This window comes from Mustela putorius, unplaced genomic scaffold (assembly GCF_011764305.1).
Source record: "Mustela putorius furo isolate JIRA1106 unplaced genomic scaffold, ASM1176430v1.1 tig00000596_pilon_pilon_pilon, whole genome shotgun sequence".
Lineage (NCBI taxonomy): Eukaryota > Metazoa > Chordata > Mammalia > Carnivora > Mustelidae > Mustela > Mustela putorius.
In genome coordinates this window covers 2,800,683-2,816,136 of record NW_025421428.1, presented here as the reverse complement: position 1 = coordinate 2,816,136, position 15,454 = coordinate 2,800,683, and the positions used below count along the sequence as shown (strand labels likewise).

The 15,454-nt window shown below is 47.8% G+C and overlaps 1 long non-coding RNA gene across 3 annotated transcripts in view; it reads left to right on the top strand.

Annotated features, from left to right (window-relative positions):
- The window catches only part of LOC101685720, a 44,083-nt gene that overhangs the window by 13,447 nt on the left and 15,182 nt on the right, over positions 1 to 15,454 (top strand). For 2 of the 3 annotated variants that reach the window (XR_006607504.1, XR_006607505.1), the window contains one exon: positions 674 to 786. This is a non-coding gene — a long non-coding RNA (uncharacterized LOC101685720). The remainder of the gene's footprint in view (positions 1 to 673; positions 787 to 15,454) is intronic. The other variant, XR_006607506.1, reaches the window with a different exon arrangement.

Below are 15,454 nucleotides of genomic sequence, written 5' to 3'. Positions count from 1 at the left end.
TCGGGGGCCCATCCCCGGGGGTCTTACTATGGAGTGTCACGCGCTTGTGGAATCACTGGTGGCACCAAAGAAGCAGATCTAGGTTGAATGTCAGCAGCATCTCCCAGAACCATACCCAGAACCCGGACTTCTGAGAAGTCCCTGCCATTGCCGAGGTTACAGCCATGTTGCTTCCCAGCAGCCCAGGCGGGTGGACCGGCTGTCCTGCGCCCTGGCTTCTCCAGCTAAGAAGTTCCCAAATTCTGGGGACTTCTGTTACAGGTGCCTCAGGGACACCGGCACTGAGCTCGCCCCTTTCAAGGAGGCCTGAAGACCACAGGAGCACCCCTGCACCTGCCAAAGGGGCAGTTGGGGTGGGGCTGGGGTTGTCTGGTCCCCTGCTGGCCAGCCCTGCTGCTCTGCGACGGCTCCGGGGACCCCTGCAGCCCAGGAGTCCCTGCTGCTGCCCGTCTGGCAAGTGCTGTCCCTGTCCTCTGCCCTTCTGGGCACACAGACTGTGACCCAGAATGCCCTGCGATAGTCCCGGGAGTCAGGAAAGCGTGTCTCAGAAGCGCCCCCTGGTGGAGCAGCTCCGGAGGGGGATGAACTGAAGCTCTGGGTCTTCGCTGGCCCGGAATTGGAAGTTTCTAAGATCTCAGGGCCACACTGTGATTGATTAGCTCCTGTTTCCCAGAAAATAGGAGCTGAGGCACAACCTTCCAGGTTATCAGTCTGGAGAAGGCAGTCCCAAGGAAGCAAGCATGGCGTCGGGGCAGCAAGGCCAGGAAGAAGTTCTGCAGACCCAAGGTAGACCGTGGCTATGGTCTTCAGTCTATCCAAGGGCGGAAGGCGGGGGAATGTGGCTAGTGGCTCCCTTTTCCTATTGGTCCAACTCGACTCTTAGGAGCTGTCAGCTCCCCTGAATGTCCAGGTTGTTACGGTACGACTGTACCCCATCAGTGGCCGCGAAGGAGCTAAACCCTAGGAGGGCCAGTGAGTGGACACGAGCCAGAAGTGTGTCCCCCTGTCTGTGCAGCTTGCAGCTGGGGGCCCGGGGTTGGGGGTGAGCCGGTGCTCCCGTGTAGGCCCTGAGCACGTCCCATCAGTAGGTCAGTGGCCATGGGGAGGGGACAGGGGGTGAGTGGTGCTGTCAGGTCAAACCCACGAGCAACACAAGACGCGAGAGGCCGCTGCCACAGCGGCTTCTCCAGCCGTTTGGGTCACTGTGGTGACAGGATCCCCCTCCCGAAGGTGGAGATGAGGTTCCACAAAATGCCCCCTACTAAAGATCCCTGGGGATCTTTACAAAGGAATCTTCACAGAGGGTTGCTCATTGCACTGAGCTGGAAACCATGGCCCGAAGCTGGATTTCCATGTGCCTACTGTTGACAGCGGGGTCTCATCTTCCCTCTTGCTGGCGTCTGTGGCTCTCACAGGACCCCCACCCCCCACAGGGCTGCATGGGGGAGGTGGTAAGGCTGGTCTTTGGCAGAGAGGGGAGGTGCTGGCAGGATTTGGTCCAAGGGGAGATGTGGCTTCAGAATGCCTGTAGCCACTTAGTATGGGCAAAGGTAGCTGAGACCGCAGCCAGAGAGTTTGAGGTGAGACACTCGGTAGAGCTCTCTAGGCTTTGGGCATGTGAGGTGTGAGAAGGTGCACCGAGAGAAAACCTTGCATGTGAAATGTTGAAGTCGGAGTCACCTCCTTTGACCTGTTCTTGGAGATCTGAGCTCTCTCTATACCGTGAGCTCTGCAGGGGTGCTCAGACTGCACTCCCTGGGACAGCGAGCTCACTACCATCACCCCCAGATCACAGAGTTTGCCTGGCCCAGGGCAACTTCCATCCTGGGATTTGCGGTTTCCCTTCTCCAGTCCTTTTCTTTCGTCCCCCACCCCCTACCCCACCAAGAAACAGATTCTGACCTTTGCTAGTGACTCCACTGGTCCACGTCCTTTTGCAAGACCAGCAGAAATCTACTCTGCAGAAGACCAGCCACGTGCCCTTGAAGACACATCGGGTTCGGGGGCACACAGCCCAGGCAGCTCAGCCGAGCCTCGTGAACCCCTGATGACAGACCGCAGGCCGTTGGTGTGCCGTTTCATTGGTGCTGGCAACCAAGGGCCCACCTGAGTGATGCCTGATGGCAGGAGGCAGAAGATGACAAGCCCTTCCATTTCTCCCACGGCCTCTGACTCCTGCCTTCTGGGTCTGGAGCTGAAGCCTGAACTCCAACACCACCTGCCCTGCCTCACACCACAAGTGAAGCTTCCCATGCCTATGAAACCACGACTGCCACGACTGCAAAGAGCTAGGAGCTCTTCTCCCTCTAGCCATTCTTCCTGTGCTCTCTCATCCATGCCACCTCCAAGCTGGCCTCCAAGACTGGCACCTTTAGCCTAGGTGCTGCTGATCACAGAATCCACAGCCTTATGGACACTTCCATCTTGGCAACTGCAGGCACTTCCCAAACTCTTCCCATGCACGGTCCTCCCGGGTGAGTCCTCATTTCACTGCACACACCCCAGTCACCCAACTGCCCACTGTCCCTGCCACCACGACAGCCATCTGATTGCTTTCCACGCCATTCCCACCTGGCTGCTTCCCTCCCCACTAGCCCCTGTGTCCTGGCTCTGGAATCAGCTCCGAACATACCATTTCTGCTTAATGGCTCCCCACTACATTTTTTTTTTTTTAATTTTATTTATTTATTTATTTATTTTTTTTTTAATTTTTTATTTTTTATGAACATATATTTTTATCCCCAGGGGTACAGGTCTGTGAATCACCAGGTTTACACACTTCACAGCACTCACCAAATCAAATCCCCTCCCCAATGTCCATAATCCCACCCCCTTCTCCCAAACCCCCTTCCCCGGCAACCCTCAGTTTGTTTTGTGAGATTAAGAGTCACTTATGGTTTGTCTCCCTCCCAATCCCATCTTGTTTCATTTATTCTTCTTCTACCCACTTAAGCCTCCATGTTGCATCACCACTTCCTCATATCAGGGAGATCATATGATAGTTGTCTTTCTCTGCTTGACTTATTTCGCTAAGCATGATACGCTCTAGTTCCATCCATGTTGTCGCAAATGGCAAGATTTCATTTCTTTTGATGGCTGCATAGTATTCCATTGTGTATATATACCACATCTTCTTGATCCATTCATCTGTTGATGGACATCTAGGTTCTTTCCATAGTTTGGCTATTGTGGACATTGCTGCTATAAACATTCGGGTGCATGTGCCCCTTTGGATCACTACATTTGTATCTTTAGGGTAAATACCCAATAGTGCAATTGCTGGGTCATAGGGCAGTTCTATTTTCAACATTTTGAGGAACCTCCATGCTGTTTTCCAGAGTGGCTGCACCAGCTTGCATTCCCACCAACAGTGTAGGAGGGTTCCCCTTTCTCCACATCCTCGCCAGCATCTGTCATTTCCTGACTTGTTGATTTTAGCCATTCTGACTGGTGTGAGGTGATATCTCATTGTGGTTTTGATTTGTATTTCCCTGATGCCGAGTGATATGGAGCACTTTTTCATGTGTCTGTTCGCCATCTGGATGTCTTCTTTGCAGAAATGTCTGTTCATGTCCTCTGCCCATTTCTTGATTGGATTATTTGTTCTTTGGGTGTTGAGTTTGCTAAGTTCTTTATAGATTCTGGACACTAGTCCTTTATCTGATATGTCGTTTGCAAATATCTTCTCCCATTCTGTCAGTTGTCTTTTGATTTTGTTAACTGTTTCCTTTGCTGTGCAAAAGCTTTTGATCTTGATGAAATCCCAGTAGTTCATTTTTTCCCTTGCTTCCCTTGCCTTTTGCGTTGTTCCTAGGAAGATGTTGCTGCGGCAGAGGTCGAAGAGGTTGCTGCCCGTGTTCTCCTCAAGGATTTTGATGGATTCCTTTCGTACATTGAGGTCCTTCATCCATTTTGAGTCTATTTTTGTGTGTGGTGTAAGGAAATGGTCCAATTTCATTTTTCTGCATGTGGCTGTCCAATTTTCCCAGCACCATTTATTTGAAAGGCTGTCTTTTTTCCATTGGACATTCTTTCCTGCTTTGTCGAAGATTAGTTGACCATAGATTTGAGGGTCTATTTCTGGGCTCTCTATTCTGTTCCATTGATCTATGTGTCTGTTTTTGTGCCAGTACATGCTGTCTTGATGATGACAGCTTTGTAATAGAGCTTGAAGTCCGGAATTGTGATGCCACCAACGTTGGCTTTCTTTTTCAATATCCCTTTGGCTATTCGAGGTCTTTTCTGGTTCCATATAAATTTTAGAATTATTTGTTCCATTTCTTTGAAAAAGATGGATGGTACTTTGATAGGAATTGCATTAAATGTGTAGATTGCTTTAGGTAGCATAGACATTTTCACAATATTTATTCTTCTTCCAATCCAGGAGCATGGAACATTTTTTTTCCATTTCTTTGTGTCTTCCTCAATTTCTTTCATGAGTACTTTATAGTTTTTTCTGAGTATAGATTCTGTGCCTCTTTGGTTAGGTTTATTCCTAGGTATCTTATGGTTTTGGATGCAATTGTAAATGGGATTGACTCCTTAATATCTCTTTCTTCTGTCTTGCTGTTGGTGTAGAGAAATGCAACTGATTTCTGTGCATTGATTTTATATCCTGACACTTTACTGAATTCCTGTATAAGTTCTAGCAGTTTTGGAGTGGAGTCTTTTGGGTTTTCCACATATAGTATCATATCATCTGCGAAGAGTGATAATTTGACTTCTTCTTTGCCGATTTGGATGCCTTTAATTTCCTTTTGTTGTCTGATTGCTGAGGCTAGGACCTCTAGTACGATGTTGAATAGCAGTGGTGATAATGGACATCCCTGCCGTGTTCCTGACCTTAGCGGAAAAGCTTTCAGTTTTTCTCCATTGAGAATGATATTTGCGGTGGGTTTTTCATAGATGGCTTTGATGATATTGAGGTATGTGCCCTCTATCCCTACACTTTGAAGAGTTTTGATCAGGAAGGGATGTTGTACTTTGTCAAATGCTTTTTCAGCATCTATTGAGAGTATCATATGGTTCTTGTTCTTAATTTTATTGATGTGTTGTATCACATTGACTGATTTGCGGATGTTGAACCAACCTTGCAGCCCTGGAATAAATCCCACTTGGTCGTGGTGAATAATCTTTTTAATGTACTGTTGAATCCTATTGGCTAGTATTTTGTTGAGTATTTTCGCATCTGTGTTCATCAAGGATATCGGTCTATAGCTCTCTTTTTTTGGTGGGATCCTTGTCTGGTTTTGGGATCAAGGTGATGCTGGCCTCATAAAATGAGTTTGGAAGTTTTCCTTCCATTTCTATTTTTTTGGAACAGTTTCAGGAGAATAGGAATTAGTTCTTCTTTAAATGTTTGGTAGAATTCCCCCGGGAAGCCGTCTGGCCCTGGGCTTTTGTTTGTTTGGAGATTTTTAATGACTGTTTCAATCTCCTTACTGGTTATGGGTCTGTTCAGGCTTTCTATTTCTTCCTGGTTCAGTTGTGGTAGTTTATATGTCTCTAGGAATGCATCCATTTCTTCCAGATTGTCAAATTTATTGCCGTAGAGTTGCTCATAGTATGTTCTTATAATAGTTTGTATTTCTTTGGTGTTAGTTGTGATCTCTCCTCTTTCATTCATGATTTTATTTATTTGGGTCCTTTCTCTTTTCTTTTTGATAAGTCGGGCCAGGGGTTTATCAATTTTATTAATTCTTTCAAAGAACCAGCTCCTAGTTTCGTTGATTTGTTCTATTGTTTTTTTGGTTTCTATTTCATTGATTTCTGCTCTGATCTTTATGATTTCTCTTCTCCTGCTGGGCTTAGGGTTTCTTTCTTGTTCTTTCTCCAGCTCCTTTAGGTGTAGGGTTAGGTTGTGTACCTGAGACCTTTCTTGTTTCTTGAGAAAGGCTTGTACCGCTATATATTTTCCTCTCAGGACTGCCTTTGTTGTGTCCCACAGATTTTGAACCGTTGTATTTTCATTATCATTTGTTTCCATGATTTTTTTCAATTCTTCTTTAATTTCCCGGTTGACCCATTCATTCTTTAGAAGGATACTGTTTAGTCTCCATGTATTTGGGTTCTTTCCAAACTTCCTTTTGTGGTTGAGTTCTAGCTTTAGAGCATTGTGGTCTGAAAATATGCAGGGAATGATCCCAATCTTTTGATACCGGTTGAGTCCTGATTTAGGACCAAGGATGTGATCTATTCTGGAGAATGTTCCATGTGCACTAGAGAAGAATGTGTATTCTGTTGCTTTGGGATGAAATATTCTGAATATATCTGTGATGTCCGTCTGGTCCAGTGTGTCATTTAAGGCCTTTATTTCCTTGCTGATCTTTTGCTTGGATGACCTGTCCATTTCAGTGAGGGGAGTGTTAAAGTCCCCTACTATTATTGTATTATTGTTGATGTGTTTCTTTGATTTTGTTATTAATTGGTTTATATAGTTGGCTGCTCCCATATTGGGGGCATAGATATTTAAAATTGTTAAATCTTCTTGTTGGACAGACCCTTTGAGTATGATATAGTGTCCTTCCTCATCTCTTATTATAGTCTTTGGCTTAAAATCTAATTGATCTGATATAAGGATTGCCACTCCTGCTTTCTTCTGATGTCCATTAGCATGGTAAATTCTTTTCCACCCCCTCACTTTAAATCTGGAGGTGTCTTCGGGCTTAAAATGTGTTTCTTGGAGGCAACATATAGATGGGTTTTGTTTTTTTATCCATTCTGATACCCTGCGTCTTTTGACAGGGGCATCCCCACTACATTTTTATTAAATTCTAACTCCGTCTCCTGCCCATCTTTCCAGCTGCCTCCTCAACCCCCTTTCCTCTTGCACTTAACTCCCAGGTCAAATGAAACCACGCGTGATTTCTCCAGGCACCTATTCTGTTCCGTAACCCCAGGCTGTGCTCTTTCTGAAGAACCTTGGCCCCTGTCCCTAATCTGAGCCCTCTGATGGGCTTTTGTACCTCAAAAAGGTGGAATTTCAATTTCTTTGTAATTGAAGCCCTCCTTCAACATGACAGTGATATTTACCACTCCTCTTAAACTATTTCTCTATCCCAAACACACCATTCATTCATTAATTCATATATATATATATTTTTTTCCTCAACTAATATTTGTTGGCCATCTGCCAAACATTTGATCCCTGTCCTCCTAAAGCTTGCCATCTGGTTGGCGAATTTGACATGTGACACTCTTGCAAATTGTGCAATAAAAGCCAAAGAATGATGAAGAATATAGGGTCCTGGTGGATAGTTAGCTTGAAGAGTCCTGGAAGCACTCACCGAATAAGGGACATTTGTGCTGAGATTGAGTAGGAGTCCTCTCCTTCTTCCTCTGGGAAAGAACAAAGAAAGAGCATTGCAGGCAGGGCATACAGCTTGTGCAAAGGCCCTGAGGCAGGAAGGAGTGTGGTGCATTCAATAAACTGAAGAATAGGAGAGTGGCTAGAGCTCAGGGTGTAAGAAGGCAGGTGAGGGAGGCGGGGCTAAAGAGAGAGGCAGGAGTCAGACCATGTGGGAAGACAAGAGGGTGCCTGGGACAAGGATGGTCCCTTGGTTGGACATGTGGATGCAGGAAAGTATTGGTATATGTGCTGCCGAAGCGAGCACATGCAGGAAAGTATTGGGAATTCTGCCAGGTGCCAAGATGCCTGCAGCAAAGTCTGCCTTTCCTGTCATCTTGGGGCAGGGGTGCTGGTGGGTGTCCACTGCGGGTGATGCATCGTGGAGAAGGGACAGTACTTATAGGCCACAAACAGAGTCACTGAAGCAGAAAACCCCTTGGGAGCCTGAGTGGACTAGAAGAAATTGAAATCCCACATTCAGGAAGCCCAGAGGGAGGCTGAGGGGGCACTCTGGGTCTCTGACCTGCAAGGTGAGATGGGTCAGACTTAATGTCATTTGACTCTCCAAGCTGCAAGGGAATCCTGGCAGTTACCTGTGTGACCTTGACATCAAGGCAGATTCTCAGTAAATGTCTGTTTGGGAATGGACCTTGAGTAGTGTCTTAGACCTGGGCCCTCGGAAACACCTTAATTCTGGACAACGACGGGCTTTGGTCTGCTTCCACAGTTTCCATTCTACTTGCTATCTCACCTTCCCCTTCTTGCATTAAGCAGAACTCGTGCTCTTCCCTGGCCGCCCCCTCTCCATTTGTGGCTTGCAGAAGTTGTCTGGTCTTAGGCCTTTTAAAAACGCATTTAAAAATGACCCCCTCTCCGTGGTAGCTCCTTCTCCTGAGCTGCAGGTGGGGAGGGCAGGCCCACACCCTCCGGCTGGCCCTCGCTCAGCCAGGCCCTATCCAGCTGTCCAGCACTTAGTGGGTCCTCCCTAACCCTGCAAGTGCTCCCTCAAGCACCATGTGAATCTGTCGGCCCCACAGACGGCCTCCAGTGCCGGCAGGATAAAGCTACGACTCCTCAATTGGACCTCAGTGCTCTTCAGGCTCTAACCCAGGTTCTCCCTCACCTAATTTCCTGCCACATTCCCTGAGCGGCAGGATCCTGACCCCCCTGTGGCCTTCACCTGCCCTGGATGCTGTCACCTGCACGGCAGGCCCTTTCCTCCCTTTTGTGTCTGGGAAATGCCTCCTCCTCCTCAAACCTCATCCACTTGGCTGAGTCCCTCCACCCCTACTCTCAGTGCTCCTTGGACACATGTGGGTGCTGTGGGCAGGGAGTAGAGGAGACAGTGAAACGTGATGGCTGAAAGTCCATGTGCTCGGCCCCTTGCTAGCTGTGTGACTTTGGGCAATTACTCAACCTCTCTGAGCCTCATCTATAGACCGAGGACTGTGATCTCTCCCCCACCACCCCACAGGGTTGTTGACAGGGTTTATTGGAAAAACGTATGCACTGGGAAAGTGCATCCTTCGTGACTGGAACTGTAGAGCACCTCCTAAATGCGGGCTGCTGTTTCACGACTGCGCACGAGGGCTGGCTGTTTTTGCCTTTGCCTTTCCTGTCCAGCCCCAGCTCCTGCAACCTCCTTGACCTCAGTGCATTCCTACATACAAGGGGAACCGGATTAGCTATCCTTTACCTAGGGTATAACCATTAGAGGGTCCAGCTAGAGACCCACAGAGAGTAGGTATTTGCTGCCTCTTTTCAAGAGAAAGATCTGTGGCATGCCCTTTGCTGCAACTTTGTTCCTGACTCAGTGCTGGGCATCTCCATCAGAACCCCTGGGGTGTGTCCTTGCCTCTGAGTGATTGGCCGAAGACGGGGTGCTCACCTTCCCTGCTGCACCCCGCCCTGCTCCAGGTCCCTCCTATAGCTCCCAGGGCCCTCAGATCATCTCCAAGCTCCTGGACTGTCCCTTGAGGGCTCCTGGGTCTGTCACGGTCTCTCCAGCTTTCCAAAGTCTGGCCACTGCTTCTTTCACTTCTGCAAATGGCTCAGATGCACCCTTAGCTCAGGACTTTGGCTCCTTTTGTTTTCTCTTCTCAAACCAGCCTCCATGTCTCTGCTCTGCCTCCAGCAGGAGTGGGCACCCCCGTGTGGGCTGGCTCATACCTCCAGTGTCACTCTTGGTCTCAGCCTCCTGCCCCAGGCCCGGGGGGGAATGGAGGGAGCGGGAGTGTGGCTTCCAGGCAGCTCAGGGACTCAGGTTGAGCCCTGAGTCCCACTGCTTGGGTTTGAACCCCTGCCATTCTGCTTATGGGTTGATCCCCCTCTGAGCCTCAGTTTCCTTATCCATAAAATTGATCTGTGTTGGTAGGGGTGACTTGAGAACTCAAGAAACCACACTCGGCTGTTGTGCATATCAGCCCTTGATGGCTAAAGGGTGCATTTGCCTTTAAGGCCAGAAGTGCTTCCTCGAGGATGTGTGGGTAAATATTCCTTCCCTAAATATTTGATTTAAAGAGCTTGACTTGGAGGACAACATAAAATAAAGCTGCAGCTTTTTGCCATGTATTATTAATAGTCGTAAATGGGTGAAGGCGTGGGCTCTCTGTCCAATGATGCCTTTTCTCAGAGCAGTGGGCCTTTAACTAGGTTCCACTTATTGAAAAGCGGGCTGTTAAGGGGGGGGGGTATGAAATCTCTCTCCAGGTAGAATGATAACGACGTGGCACAGGCGTCTTGCCACATGGGCCAGAAGAAGGATGGCTTGTGGGACCAGAAGATGGACCAGGAGATGGCAGGGAGAAATAGAGTTCCTTCATTCATTCACTCATTTATTCACGTGTTCACGTCTTAGGACAGTTTGGTCCCCACATTTAGTCCTTCCTGCCTCTCCAATCCTTTCCTCCATCCTTCTCTTCCTCTCCCCCCCTCCACTCCTTTCCTTTCTTCCTTCCATAAAACCAGAAATGGAGGTAAGGAATATTATCTCTGTTGTGTGTAGATGACAAAGATGTGCTTCAGAACAGTGACATTTCTTGCGGCCTTCACCTAATGGGGAGGAGGTAGATGGGGACTTTGAGCTCTGCTGAGGACCATAGCCCACCTGAAGGCAGGAATCCTGTCTGGTTCATCCTTGTCTCCCCAGCTCCTGGCTCAGAACTCCCAGCCAGTCCTTCTTTGGCAGCGGGTGGAAGAGAGTTTGCTGGCTTGACCTCTCTGTTCATTTTGATGAACAGACAGTGGTAGATCCTGTCCTCAAGATAGGGAGGGATACAGAAGCACTGGACACGGATCTCACCCCAGAGAGTTCACCCTCTAGTGGGAAAGCCAGATGGCACCTTGTATGAAATTTGGGGACTGGTGGCCACACACCAGCCTGTCCAGAGACACGACAGGCTAGAGAAAACAGCACTTGCAGATGATACAGTGGAGGGAAGCGCCGCTCGGTGCGCTGACGGTCCTGCCCTTGTGCAGGGAGGTATTCCCCCCTCCCCAAGATCAAATTGATAACAACAGGTTCGTTCACAGCACCTGATTTATCTGCCAAGCAGATTCTCCCCTGTGCGACCACGTTGCTGGAGCTGTCACCCCCGATACAAAGATGAGACAAATGCCCTCTCTAGATTTCATGTACCAGTAGGAGAATGAAATCATAACTCACTTTAGGAGCCAGTGATACATATTTATACTCTGACTGGTGCGTGTCTGGAAGAGCTCTTCACTTCGTGCATTCCCTGGCTGTGGATGGGCATCAATCTTCTCTCCAGTTTGCTAACAGGGCTGCCACTCAAGTCAGATTTACCGTCACATGACTGATCGTGCGCGGATGGTTCATCACGCGAACATTTGCCTAATTTGCCCCATCCGAACTGTTCCCTGCAACGCTGATGCCTGATATGGCTCCGTAAATGACATTTCTTTTCTGTTGGAAAAAAAATCTTTCTGCCCTCCCCACCCAATCTCTTTTTGTGTGCTCCCCATTTTCTTACTTAATGGAAGCAGCGAATGTCAAGACTGTCTATAACTCCACAGAAGAAAGTCAACATCTAAGGGCAAATAAAAACCCACAGAAACTGTCCTTGGCCCACACAGCATTGGCCCATTCGAGGGAAAGGGGCTCATTTCTTGTTACACTTTTTTTCTGAAGAGCTTTCAATGTCCTTTCTACTCTCTCTTCCAAGGGATTCACTTTTCCCTTGTAAGCCCCTCCTCTGTGCCAGACCCCGAGATAGGAGCCTCCATGCATTGTCTACTTGAACTGTGGTGGGCAAGGAAAATTGTCCCCATGCAAGTTCAGTGACATCAAAACTTGCCATAAGGGTTTCAGTCCCCTGGATCTCTCTGAGTCCAGGAACATTCCTTATGCCTTCGTGATTAACTTCTAGACTTCCCAGGGTCAAGGAAGCCTTTAAATTGTCTGTGTAGGGGCGCCTGGGTGGCTCAGTGGGTTAAAGCCTCTGCCTTCAGCTCAGGTCATGATCTCAGGGTCTTGGGACTGAGCCCCGCATCGGGCTCTCTGCTTGGCAGGGAGCCTGCTTCCTCCTCTCTCTCTGCTTGCCTCTCTGCCTACTTGTGATCTGTCAAATAAGTAAAATCTTAAAAAAAATAAATTGTCTGTGTAGAGTGTGGGATATGCTGTGGAGACTCAACCCCAACCCTTTCGGACATACCAGATACCTCAAGAGTAGCCCGGGCTCAGTGTATGCAGAGTGCCTTGACCAGCACCTTTAATCCTAACAGCCCCTCGAAGTCGAATGTGGGAATTTGGGGCTGCCTCTCGCTCAGCTCGTAGGCTTAAATTCTTCTGTTGCCATGACAGGCCGATCTCCAGATACAGTCCTCTTCTGAGGAACTGGGGCTTAGGACTTCAACACATGAGTTTTTGGGAAGACACAATTCAACCTGTAACAATGATTTACCTTAAAAAAACCTCTAATTGGACAGGTACCCCTCATTCGGAATAGGAAGTATCAATTTTGTAAAGCTGATGATTCTCTTTGAATTTGCTTATAAATTCAATGTGTTAACAGTAACAAAGTCACGGTAGGTAACGACAAAATTACATGATGGTTCGTATGAAAATCCAAGCATGGGAAAAACAGTAAAAATCTGAAAATGGGGAGCAGGGACCAACCCTATGAAATATTAGAACACATTTGCTCCATGGTAACGATGAAAATAATACTATACTGGATGTAGATAGAGAGCGCAGAAACAGATTAAAAAATGTGAAAGGATTTTGTGTTTAGTAGGATGGCATTTAATTCAGAATGGTAGAGATGGATAGATGGTATTGGGTCTTCTGGCTGGTTGTTTGTGGTTGTGATGGGACAAGCAACATTCCTACTTCACTCATTATACTGAAATAAATAGGAACTTAAGGAAGATCTAAATGTAAATTATGAAACCACAGAGTCCTAGAAGTAGGTGTGGGTGAAATTAAGAGAACATTGAGTGACAAGGTTTCCTCTAACCGACACATAAAACCATGAAGGCAAGAAAGATAGACAAACCCATTACCTATAATTTAAAAATATTTCTGTATGGCAAGAAGGCATAAATAATGGAAAAGGCAAATGACAAACTGATAAAAATATTTGTGACACATGACAGAACACTTCCTCATTAATAAAAGTACTTAGAAATTCTAATGGAGGAGCCAAAGAGAAAAATGGGCAAAAGTTATAAACAGGCCCTTTCTAGAATAAAAGAATATTAATATCTGAAAAGATGCTCAACCTCATTCATAATTCCAGAAACGAAATCTAAAATGAAAGTGAATTTGTTCTTTATGTATTGCAGATGGCCCCTATTAAAAAAGAATGGGGACCCGGAAACTGACCCGTTGGTGGTCGTGTGATGGTACATTGATTTGGTGGAGAGTTTAGCAATATTCAATACACCCAGCAATTCTGTTTGTAGGTGTATACTAGAAATTACCTCAATTTCGTGCCCAGCTCGGTGGTGATTACAATGTAGTGGCCATGCCCATTGCTTGTCTTCTTCATCTCTAAAATGGGAAGAACACAGCCTGGTTTGCCTCAACACGACAGCTGCACTCCTCAGAAACCTCATGTTCTCAAAACTTGCATTTTAGAAGCATTTTGTTTTGTTTTGTTTTGTTTTTTTTCATACGGGAGTCGGGCCAACACATTTAAAACTCGCACTTCGTGACTTTCTTGTAGGGGAGGGGCGTTTTTATAAATAGCTCTCGAGATTACTGTCAGGGTGCCTCCACTAACAAGTTGGTTGATGAACACTGATAAAATGAAATCTGAACAACCCATCGTGTCACATCAAAACCAATGAGTTGGAATGATCAAAATAAAGGACCGCCACCAACTTGGGCCAAAGGACGGGGGAAATGATTTCCAGGCCACCTACTCAAAGTAGGTGGCTCACAGTTTGTCCTGGGACGGATGAGCCGAGGGGGTTGGTGTTGTCACGTGTGTCCCCTCAGTAAATGTCGGCTCTGGATTCCATCTGTGTTGGGAGCATTTGTGCAGGAGGAGCAATGTCCCCGATCTGCAGCACGAAGATGCCTTTAAGCTGTGCTGCCGAAGGTCTAGGACTTGTTTCAGAGCCCAGGGTGTAGGCAGCACACGGCACATGTTCTGATTCTTCTCATTCAGCGTCTCCACCCCAGCTTCCTCAAGGGCCGGACCAGTCCAGTCCTTCTGTTTCCCAGTTTGGAAAATACCTTCAAGGGACTTGGAGTCTGGATGGAAGTGGGCATGCGCATCACTTACTATCATGCCCCGCCCCTTCCCTTGCCCCGCCCCCTTACCATCATGCCGCCCCTTCCCCGCCCCCTCCATGCGTTTCCTACTGGAAGCAAATGAGTGGTGGGGAAAGAGGGGGAGTTAGTTCTGCCGGCCTGGAGGGGGGCGGGGTTGGTTTACATCTGACTCTCACGGAAAGGTGATGTTCAGGGCAGAGGCCGTGAGTGACCAGACTTCCCTTTACACGGACCAGAGACCTGTGGTTTCTGTTCTGACTTTAGGGGCTCCCAGGAGAGGGGCGCAGATGGAAAGACCACCCGCGCCGGCAAAGCAAGTGAGACAACGTAATTCATAGACCTGGAGCATGGCAGGTGTGCAGAGACTCCAGTCTCTGGAGTCAAAGGCTCGTTTCTGGGGCCAGCCTTTCCCTGGTGCATTGAATGAATTAAACTGAGTCCCTGAGGTAGTGGCTGAAATTTCTGTCTCTTGTGAATCTGGCTTGGTTTTCAGCTTCATTGGATTTTAATCAAAGGCCATTCGGAGAAGTGGTTACGACCCTGGGGTACTGGCTGATGAGTAAAATGGCTAAAGGGAGAGGGCAGGCTAGATCCCCTGAGGTTGCAGAAAACCAGCAGAGTTTAGCCACACGGGCAGACCACCGCTGCTCAGGAATGTCCTGTCCTGCCCCTCCTGCGGGCCCTGCGGCTTTGCACTGGGCCCTGAGAGCTGGGAGAGATTTAGAGATCAGACTGGACCTTGGCCTGGGAACTCCCCTGGACTGGACTTCTCATCTGGAGACAACCTCATTCTGAGCCGGGGTAGGCTCACCTTGGAAAATTAGATTCTCTCCTCTTCCCACACTCCACCAAAGGGGCTGTCCCTGGGGCTCCCAGGTCAATGAGGAGATTGGAATTCCAGTAGAAAACCTCCTCCAGGCAGGGCACTGGTCCTAATAACCCTGCCATTTACTGGGAGCCTCCCCTGTGCCAGGCACATGCCCACCGAATATTGTGATGCCCACTTTAAAGATGTGGAAACAGATCCAGCATGGTGAAGAGGCTTGCCAGACCCCACACAGCACACAGCTAGGAAAGCTGTATGCTGAAAAGTTAATTTCACCTCTAAATATTTCAGATCATATTTCTAAAAGATAAGGACTGGGCCACCTGGGTGACTCAGTCAGTTAAGTGTCTGTCTTTGGCTCAGGTTATGATTCCAGCGTCCTGGGATGGACCCCTGCATCGGGCTCCTTGCTCAGTGGGGAGTCTGTTTCCTCACTCTCCCTCTGCAGCTCCCCCTGCTTATGCTGTTTCGCTCTCTCTGTCAAATAAATGAAATCTTTAAAGAAAGAAAGAAAGAAAGAAAGAAAGAAAGAAAGAAA